Consider the following 11,480-nt stretch of genomic DNA (forward strand, 5'->3'; position numbering starts at 1 on the left):
CTGGCACTCTGCCTGACTCTATTGATTTATTAAATATGGTTGACAGTGGGTCACAAAGCTCCTCTTTGCATTCTTTAAGCACCCTGGCAAACACTTCATCCGGCCCTGGGGATTTGTTTGGTTTGAGTTTTACTATTTGTTTAAGAACATCCTCCCTGGTAACTGCTAAACTCGTCAACCTGTCCTCATCCCCACCCACATAGACTTGTTCGGCTGAAGGCATATTGTTAAGTTCCTCTTTAGTAAATACAGATACAAAATATTTATTAAAAATACTACTCATCTCTTCATCACTATCTGTTATTTGACCTGTCTCAGTTTTTAATGGACCTATCCTTTCCCTAGTCTTAGTACGATATAACTGAAAAAACCCTTTAGGATTTGTCTTTGCTTGCCCTGCTATGCGAACTTCATAGTTTCTTTTTGCTTTCCTTATCTCTTTTTTAACATTTCTAACCAGTTGTACGAATTCCTGTTCTAAAGTGACCTCCCCATTTTTAATCCTTTTGTACCAAGCTCTCTTTTTACCTATAAGGTTCTTCAAATTCTTTGTTATCCACTTTGGGTCATTAGTATTCGATCTATTCAATTTGTATGGTATACTACGTTCCTGTGCTTTGTTTAGAATATTCTTAAATAAGTTATATATTGAATCCACATCGAAATCCCCTTTTACGTCACCTGTCGCTGGGTTCCCATACCCCATACCCAAGACTTTCCAATCTATTTGACCCAAAAAATTTCTTAGGCTATTAAAATCAGCTTTTCGAAAATCTGGCACTTTAACAGAATTTTCTCCTACTGGTCTATTCCATTCTATGCTAAATCTGATTTCTTTGTGATCACTGCTCCCTAGCTCACTCCCTATTTCGATGTCATTAATTTGCGTTTCCCTGTTAGTTAACACTAAATCTAAAATATTATTTTCCCGCGTTGGTTCCTTAATGTGTTGCGTAAGAAAGCAATCGTCAATTAATTCTAGAAAATCTTCTGCTTCACTATTCCCTGTTTTGTTCAACCAGTTTATTCCGCTAAAATTAAAGTCACCCATGACATAAATACTGTTAGATCTAGATGCTCTAGATATTTCATCCCATAGGTGCTTTGCTTCCATTCTGTCTAAATTTGGTGGCCTATATATTACTCCTATTATAATATTATTTGCTTTTTCGTTTAATTCTATCCAAATAGTTTCTGTGTGTGGCTCTGTTTTGATTCCCTCTTTGAGACTACATTTCAAATTGTCCCTAACATATATGGCTACTCCACCTCCTCGTCTAATATATCTATCTGAGTGAAATAGTTTAAATCCATATATTTGATATTCAGCTAATAGTTCTCTATTTTCTACATTCATCCACGTTTCGGTAAGTGCAATAATATCTATTTTTTCTGTGCAGACAAGAGCATTTAATTCGTTAATTTTATTTCTTAGACTTCTACTGTTAGTGTAATATACCCTAAGTGAATTGTTATTTTGCGGACCTTCTCTTTCCCTGATCGTTTTGCCAATTCCTTTCTCCCACAAACACATACTTTTATTACCTCCTTCCTCCAAATCAATTCCCATACCTCTATCTACTAACAGTTTAAACCCAAACAAACACCTCTAACCACTTCTTCCAACGAGTTCGCAACAGCAACAACCCCAGCTCTCGATAGATGCACCCCATCACGAGCATACATTTCATTTTTTCCGTAGAAGTGTTCCCAGTTGTCTATGAAAGATATTGCATTTGATTTGCAATATCTTTCCAGCCGGCAATTGACACCAAGTGCCCTCGATATCCATTCATTTCCCACTCCCTTTCTTGGAAGAATGCCACATATGATCGGGATTCCTCCCTTGCTCCTAACTAATTCTATGGCTGTTTTATACCTCTGCATCAGTTCCTCACTCCTAACTCGACCAACATCATTTCCTCCCACGCTAATGCAAATAATGGGATTGTTCCCATTACCAGCCATAATATCATTCATGTTGTTTATAATATCACCAATGCCAGCTCCGGGATAGCAAACCCTTAACCTGTTCCCCCTATCTCTAGCACAAAACGCTCTATCCAAATACCTTATCTGGGAATCTCCCACAACTAATGTTTGCTTAGGTACTTCCTTTACTTTCTGAGGGGCCTGCGCTTCCTTTCTCTTCGTTGCTTTCCCTTTTGCGCGATCCGCAGTCTCACCACAGCACTCGTCCTCCAAAACGTCAAATGAATTAGAAGTTGCTATGGCGTTTGAAGGCGGCTTTATCAAAGTCTTCTTAAGGCCCCTGTCTTTCACAACTCTCCAAGACGAGGTCCCTTTACTACTGGTCTCCTCCTTCGTTACTTCTCGTTGTTCTTTCAGCTGACGCACCTCCTCCCGCAGAGGAGGAGGTGCGGATACAGTGCCACATGAAAGACTGATTAAAAAGATAGAGTCTCATGGTATTGGGGGTGCTATATTAAGCTGGATTAGGGCATGGCTATACCAAAGGAAACAGAGAGTTAGTATAAATGGAATCAAGTCAGAGTGGGAAAATGTTGTAAGTGGAGTGCCTCAAGGCTCTGTCCTGGGACCTCTGTTGTTTATAATATATATAAATGATTTAGATTCAGGTTTGAGTAGCAACATTTGCAAATTTGCCGATGATACGAAAATCGGTAGGGAAATTAATTCGGAGGAGGACTCACTATCACTTCAAGTTGATCTAGATAGGGTTTTGAAATGGTCAAAGGATTGGCAGATGCAGTTTAATGCTGATAAATGTAAAGTTCTGAGGTTAGGTAATGATGATAGAGTTACAAGATACGAGCTAGATGGTGTTGTGATTGCGAAGTCGGATTGCGAAAGGGATCTGGGAGTTATGATTAGTAAGAATTTAAAACAAAAGGATCAATGCATAAATGTTCGTAATAAGGCAAATCGGACACTTGGATTTATTAATCGCAGCGTTAGTAACAAGACACCTGGTGTGGTTCTCAAGCTATATCTTGCTCTAGTTAGGCCCCATTTAGATTATGCAGTTCAGTTTTGGTCGCCATATTATAGAATGGATATAAATTCACTTGAACGTGCCCAGCGTAGGATGACTAAGTTAATTCCCCAAATTAGAAATCTTTCATATGAAGAAAGATTAACAAAGCTTAAGTTGCATTCACTGGAAAGGCGAAGAGTTAGGGGCGACATGATAGAGGTTTACAAGTGGGTGAATGGACATAACAAGGGGGATATTAATAGGGTATTAAAAGTATCAACACAGGACAGAACACGAAACAATGGGTATAAATTGGATAAGTTTAGATTTAGGAAAGACTTGGGTAAATATTGGTTCAGTAACAGGGTTGTAGATTTGTGGAACCAATTGCCGCGTAACGTGCTGGAGATGGGGTCCCTCGATTGTTTCAAGCGCGGGTTGGACAAGTATATGAGTGGTATTGGGTGGTTATAAATAGGAGCTGCCGCGTATGGGCCAATAGCCCTTCTGCAGTTGCCTTTGTTCTTATGTTCTTATGCCTTACTTTATATAATATAGCCATGCCATCCCATATGGTGACACAGGTTTCCGAAATTGTCCAACACTGTTTGAACCTTTGAAATATCTTTGCCCTGAAACAAAATATCATCGGCATATATGATCAGAGTTACCCCATTTGAGTATCTCTCAGACGCTATCTTATTCATTAGTACATGTTCTTAAACAAATAGTAAAACTCAAACCAAACAAATCCCCAGGGCCGGAGGAAGTGTTTGCCAGGGTGCTAAAAGAATGCAAAGAGGAGCTTTGTGACCCACTGTCAACCATATTTAATAAATCAATAGAGTCAGGCACAGTGCCAGAGTTTTGGAAAGTTGCTAATGTGATACCAGTTTTTAAGAAAGGAGATAGATCACTTGCGTCTAACTATCAACCAATTAGCCTAACGTCTATTGTGGGAAAGTTACTCGAATCTATAATAGCAAATAAAATTCGTCTTCATCTTGAAAAACATAAATTTATAATTGAGTCGCAACATTGTTTTATAAATGGCCGTTCATGTTTAACAAATTTATTATCTTTTTATTCTAGCATAGTTGAGGCAGTTGATAGTGGTAAGGACTGTGATGTTGTGTACCTTGACTATAGCAAACTTCGAGAGGAAAAGAAGGAGGAGACCAGTGTTGACGAGACCTCATCGTGGAGAGTAGTGAAAGACAGGGGTCTTAGGAAGACCTTGACAAGGCCGCCTACAGACGCCCTAAGGACGGCAAATTCATTTGCCGTGTTGGAGGACGAGTGCTGTAGTGCGCCTGCGGCGAGGAAATCAGCGAGGAACGGCGGAGCGCAGGCCCCTCAGGCTGCTCAGAAAGTTAGGGCGATACTGAAGCGAATTTTGGTTGTGGGAGATTCCCAGGTGAGGTATTTAGACAGAACGTTTTGTGCCAGAGATAGGGGGAACAGATTAAGGGTTTGCTATCCGGGAGCTGGAATTGGTGATATTGTTGAAAACATGAAGAATATTATGACGGGAAATGGGAACAAACCCATTATTTGTATTAGTGCAAGGGGTAATGATGTTAGGCGAGTTAGGAGTGAGGAACTAATACAGAGATTTAGGACAGCCATTTAATTAGTTAGGAGCAAGGGAGGAATCCCGATCATATGTGGCATTCTTCCAAGAAAGGGAGTGGGAAATGAATGGATGTCGAGGGCACTTGGTGTCAATTGCCGGCTGGAAAGATATTGCAAATCAAATGCAATATCTTTCATAGACAACTGGGAACGTTTCTATGGAAGAAATGAAATGTATGCTCGTGATGGGGTGCCTCTATCGAGGGCTGGGGTTGTTGCTGTTGCGAACTCGTTGGAACCAGTGGTTAGAGGGGTTTGTTTGGGTTTAAACTGTTAGCTGATAGAGGTATGGGAATTGATTTGGAGGAAGGAGGTAATAAAAGTATGTGTTCGTGGGAGAAAAGAATTGGCAAAATGATCAGGGAAAGAAAAGGGCCTCAAAATAACAATTCACTTAGGATATATTACACAAACAGTAGAAGTCTAAGAAATAAAATTAATGAATTAAATGCTCTTGTCTGCACAGAAAAAATAGATATTATTGCACTTACCGAAACGTGGATGAACATAGAAAATAGAGAACTATTAGCTGAATACCAGATAAATGGATTTAAACTATTTCACGCAGATAGATATATTAGACGAGGAGGGGGAGTAGCCATATATGTTAGGGACAATTTGAAATGTAGTCTCAAAGAGGGAATCAAAACTGAGCCACACACAGAAACTAATTGGATAGAATTAAACGAAAAAGAAAATAATATTATAATAGGAGTTATATATAGGCCACCAAATTTAGACAGAATGGAAGCAAAGCATCTAACATAACATAAGAACATAAGAACAAAGGTAACTGCAGAAGGCCTATTGGCCCATACGAGGCAGCTCCTATTCTATAACCACCCAATCCCACTCATATACTTGTCCAACCCGTGCTTGAAACAATCGAGGGACCCCACCTCCACAATGTTACGCGGCAATTGGTTCCACAAATCAACAACCCTGTTACTGAACCAGTATTTACCCAAGTCTTTCCTAAATCTAAACTTATCCAATTTATACCCATTGTTTCGTGTTCTGTCCTGTGTTGATACTTTTAATACCCTATTAATATCCCCCCGGTTATGTCCATTCATCCACTTGTAAACCTCTATCATGTCACCCCTAACTCTTCGCCTTTCCAGTGAATGCAACTTAAGCTTTGTTAATCTTTCTTCATATGAAAGATTTCTAATTTGGGGAATTAACTTAGTCATCCTACGCTGGACACGTTCAAATGAATTTATATCCATTCTATAATATGGCGACCAAAACTGAACTGCATAATCTAAATGGGGCCTAACTAGAGCAAGATATAGCTTGAGAACCACACCAGGTGTCTTGTTACTAACGCTGCGATTAATAAATCCAAGTGTCCGATTTGCCTTATTACGAACATTTATGCATTTTGCCTTCAGTCGGTCAGGTGAAGTCACAGTGAGAGGTTGTGTTAACCGGAGCTCCTGAGTGTTGTTATATTATCATTGCAATATGGAAGTTGTAGTTAAGGACCTGGTGACTCTAGTGGGAGCCCTGAGGACAGAGTTGGACTTTCTGCGGGAGGAGGTGCGTCAGATGAAAGAACAACGAGAAGTAACGAAGGAGGAGACCAGCAGTAAAGGGACCTCGTCTTGGAGAGTTGTAAAAGACAGGGGCCTTAAGAAGACTTTGATAAAGCCGCCTTCAAACGCCATAGCAACTTCTAATTTATTTGACGTTTTGGAGGACGAGTGCTGTGGAGAGACTGTGGATCGCGCAAAAGGGAAAGCAACGAAGAGAAAGGAAGCGCAGGCCCCTCAGAAAGTAAAGGAAGTACCTAAGCAAACATTAGTTGTGGGAGATTCCCAGATAAGGTATTTGGATAGAACGTTTTGTGCTAGAGATAGGAGGAACAGGTTAAGGGTTTGCTATCCCGGAGCTGGCATTGGTGATATTATAAACAACATGAATGATATTATGGCTGGTAATGGGAACAATCCCATTATTTGCATTAGCGTGGGAGGAAATGATGTTGGTCGAGTTAGGAGTGAGGAACTGATTCAGAGGTATAAAACAGCCATAGAGTTAGTTAGGAGCAAGGGAGGAATCCCGATCATATGTGGCATTCTTCCAAGAAAGGGAGTGGGAAATGAATGGATATCGAGGGCACTTGGTGTCAATTGCCGGCTGGAAAGATATTGCAAATCAAATGCAATATCTTTCATAGACAACTGGGAACACTTCTATGGAAGAAATGAAATGTATGCTCGTGATGGGGTGCATCTATCGAGAGCTGGGGTTGTTGCTGTTGCGAACTCGTTAGAAGAAGTGGTTAGAGGTGTTTGTTTGGGTTTAAACTGTTAGTAGATAGAGGTATGGGAATTGATTTGGAGGAAGGAGGTAATAAAAGTATGTGTTTGTGGGAGAAAGGAATTGGCAAAACGATCAGGGAAAGAGAAGGTCCGCAAAAAACAATTCACTGAGGGTATATTACACTAACAGTAGAAGTCTAAGAAATAAAATTAACGAATTAAAGGCTCTTGTCTGCACAGAAAAAATAGATATTATTGCACTTACCGAAACGTGGATGAATGTAGAAAATAGAGAACTATTAGCTGAATATCAAATATATGGATTTAAACTATTTCACACAGATAGATATATTAGACGAGGAGGTGGAGTAGCCATATATGTTAGGGACAATTTGAAATGTAGTCTCAAAGAGGGAATCAAAACAGAGCCACACACAGAAACTATTTGGATTGAATTAAACGAAAAAGCTAATAATATTATAATAGGAGTAATATATAGGCCACCAAATTTAGACAGAATGGAAGCAAAGCATCTATGGGATGAAATATCTAGAGCATCTAGATCTAACAGTATTTATGTCATGGGTGACTTTAATTTTAGCGGAATAAACTGGTTGAAAAAAACAGGGAATAGTGAAGCAGAAGATTTTCTAGAATTAATTGACGATTGTTTTCTTACGCAACACATTAAGGAACCAACACGGGAAAATAATATTTTAGATTTAGTGTTAACTAACAGGGAAACGCAAATTAATGACATCGAAATAGGGAGTGAGCTAGGGAGCAGTGATCACAAAGAAATCAGATTTAGCATAGAATGGAATAGACCAGTAGGAGAAAATTCTGTTAAAGTGCCAGATTTTCGAAAAGCTGATTTTAATAGCCTAAGAAATTTTTTGGGTCAAATTGATTGGAAAGTCTTGGGTATGGGGTGTGGGCCGGTCTTGGAGCGAGACATGAACCCAGCGATAGGTGACTTAAATGGGGATTTCGATGTGGATTCAATATATAACTTATTTAAGAATATTCTAAACAAAGCACAGAAACGTAGTATACCATACAAATTGAATAGATCAAATACTAATGACCCAAAGTGGATAACAAAGAATTTGAAGAACCTTATAGGTAAAAAGAGAGCTTGGTACAAAAGGATTAAAAATGGGGAGGTCACTTTAGAACAGGAATTCATACAACTGGTTAGAAATGTTAAAAAAGAGATAAGGAAAGCAAAAAGAAACTATGAAGTTCGCATAGCAGGGCAAGCAAAGACAAATCCTAAAGGGTTTTTTCAGTTATATCGTACTAAGACTAGGGAAAGGATAGGTCCATTAAAAACTGAGACAGGTCAAATAACAGATAGTGATGAAGAGATGAGAAGTATTTTTAATAAATATTTTGTATCTGTATTTACTAAAGAGGAACTTAACAATATGCCTTCAGCCGAACAAGTCTATGTGGGTGGGGACGAGTACAGGTTGACGAGTTTAGCAGTTACCAGGGAGGATGTTCTTAAACAAATAGTAAAACTCAAACCAAACAAATCCCCAGGGCCGGATGAAGTGTTTGCCAGGGTGCTTAAAGAATGCAAAGAGGAGCTTTGTGACCCACTGTCAACCATATTTAATAAATCAATAGAGTCAGGCAGAGTGCCAAAGTTTTGGAAAGTTGCTAATGTGATACCAGTTTTTAAGAAAGGAGATAGATCACTTGCGTCTAACTATCGACCAATTAGCCTAACGTCTATTGTGGGAAAGTTACTCGAATCTATAATAGCAAATAAAATTCGTCTTCATCTTGAAAAACATAAATTAATAATTGAGTCGCAACATGGTTTTATAAATGGCCGTTCATGTTTAACAAATTTGTTATCTTTTTATTCTAGCATTGTTGAAGCAGTTGATAGTGGTAAGGATTGCGATGTTGTATACCTTGACTTTAGCAAAGCTTTTGATACAGTGCCACATGAAAGACTGATTAAAAAGATAGAGTCTCATGGTATTGGGGGTGCTATATTAAGCTGGATTAGGGCATGGCTATACCAAAGGAAACAGAGAGTTATTATAAATGGAATCAAGTCAGAGTGGGAAAATGTTGTAAGTGGAGTGCCTCAAGGGTCTGTCCTGGGACCTCTGTTGTTTATAATATATATAAATGATTTAGATTCAGGTTTGAGTAGCAACATTTGCAAATTTGCCGATGATACGAAAATCGGTAGGGAAATTAATTCGGAGGAGGACTCACTATCACTTCAAGTTGATCTAGATAGGGTTTTGAAATGGTCAAAGGATTGGCAGATGCAGTTTAACGCTGATAAATGTAAAGTTCTGAGGTTAGGTAATGATGATAGAGTTACAAGATACGAGCTAGATGGTGTTGTGATTGCGAAGTCGGATTGCGAAAGGGATCTGGGAGTTATGATTAGTAAGAATTTAAAACAAAAGGATCAATGCATAAATGTTCGTAATAAGGCAAATCGGACACTTGGATTTATTAATCGCAGCGTTAGTAACAAGACACCTGGTGTGGTTCTCAAGCTATATCTTGCTCTAGTTAGGCCCCATTTAGATTATGCAGTTCAGTTTTGGTCGCCATATTATAGAATGGATATAAATTCACTTGAACGTGTCCAACGTAGGACGACTAAGTTAATTCCCCAAATTAGAAATCTTTCATATGAAGAAAGATTAACAAAGCTTAAGTTGCATTCACTGGAAAGGCGAAGAGTTAGGGGTGACATGATAGAGGTTTACAAGTGGATGAATGGACATAACCGGGGGGATATTAATAGGGTATTAAAAGTATCAACACAGGACAGAACACGAAACAATGGGTATAAATTGGATATGTTTAGATTTAGGAAAGACTTGGGTAAATACTGGTTCAGTAACAGGGTTGTTGATTTGTGGAACCAATTACCGCGTAACGTGCTGGAGATGGGGTCCCTCGATTGTTTCAAGCGCGGGTTGGACAAGTATATGAGTGGTATTGGGTGGTTATAAATAGGAGCTGCCGCGTATGGGCCAATAGGCCTTCTGCAGTTGACTTTGTTCTTATGCCTTACTATATATAATATAGCAATGCCATCCCATATGGTGACACAGGTTTCCGAAATTGTCCAACACTGTTTGAACCTTTGAAATATCTTTGCCCTGAAACAAAATATCATCGGCATATATGATCAGAGTTACCCCATTTGAGTATCTCTCAGACGCTATCTTATTCATTAGTACATGTTCTTAAACAAATAGTAAAACTCAAACCAAACAAATCCCCAGGGCCGGAGGAAGTGTTTGCCAGGGTGCTAAAAGAATGCAAAGAGGAGCTTTGTGACCCACTGTCAACCATATTTAATAAATCAATAGAGTCAGGCAGAGTGCCAGTGTTTTGGAAAGTTGCTAATGTAATACCAGTTTTTAAGAAAGGAGATAGATCACTTGCGTCTAACTATCGACCAATTAGCCTAACGTCTATTGTGGGAAAGTTACTCGAATCTATAATAGCAAATAAAATTCGTCTTCATCTTGAAAAACATAAATTTATAATTGAGTCGCAACATGGTTTTATAAATGGCAGTTCATGTTTAACAAATTTGTTATCTTTTTATTCTAGCATAGTTGAGGCAGTTGATAGTGGTAAGGACTGTGATGTTGTGTACCTTGACTTTAGCAAACTTCGAGAGGAAAAGAAGGAGGAGACCAGTGTTGACGAGACCTCATCGTGGAGAGTAGTGAAAGACAGGGGTCTTAAGAAGACCTTGACAAGGCCGTCTACAGACGCCCTAAGGACGGCAAATTCATTTGCCGTGTTGGAGGACGAGTGCTGTAGTGCGCCTGCAGGGAGGAAATCAGCGAGGAACGGCGGAGCGCAGGCCCCTCAGGCTGCTCAGAAAGTTAGGGCGGTACCGAAGCGAATTTTGGTTGTGGGAGATTCCCAGGTGAGGTATTTAGACAGAACGTTTTGTGCCAGAGATAGGGGGAACAGATTAAGGGTTTGCTATCCGGGAGCTGGAATTGGTGATATTGTTGAAAACTTGAAGAATATTATGACTGGAAATGGGAACAAACCCATTATTTGTATTAGTGCAAGGGGTAATGATGTTAGGCGAGTTAGGAGTGAGGAACTAATACAGAGATTTAGGACAGCCATTTAATTAGTTAGGAGCAAGGGAGGAATCCCGATCATATGTGGCATTCTTCCAAGAAAGGGAGTGGGAAATGAATGGATGTCGAGGGCACTTGGTGTCAATTGCCGGCTGGAAAGATATTGCAAATCAAATGCAATATCTTTCATAGACAACTGGGAACGTTTCTATGGAAGAAATGAAATGTATGCTCGTGATGGGGTGCATCTATCGAGGGCTGGGGTTGTTGCTGTTGCGAACTCGTTGGAACCAGTGGTTAGAGGGGTTTGTTTGGGTTTAAACTGTTAGCTGATAGAGGTATGGGAATTGATTTGGAGGAAGGAGGTAATAAAAGTATGTGTTCGTGGGAGAAAAGAATTGGCAAAATGATCAGGGAAAGAAAAGGGCCTCAAAATAACAATTCACTTAGGATATATTACACAAACAGTAGAAGTCTAAGAAATAAAATTAATGAATGAAATGCTCTTGTCTGCAC

Source organism: Procambarus clarkii, chromosome 14 (assembly GCF_040958095.1).
Source record: "Procambarus clarkii isolate CNS0578487 chromosome 14, FALCON_Pclarkii_2.0, whole genome shotgun sequence".
Lineage (NCBI taxonomy): Eukaryota > Metazoa > Arthropoda > Malacostraca > Decapoda > Cambaridae > Procambarus > Procambarus clarkii.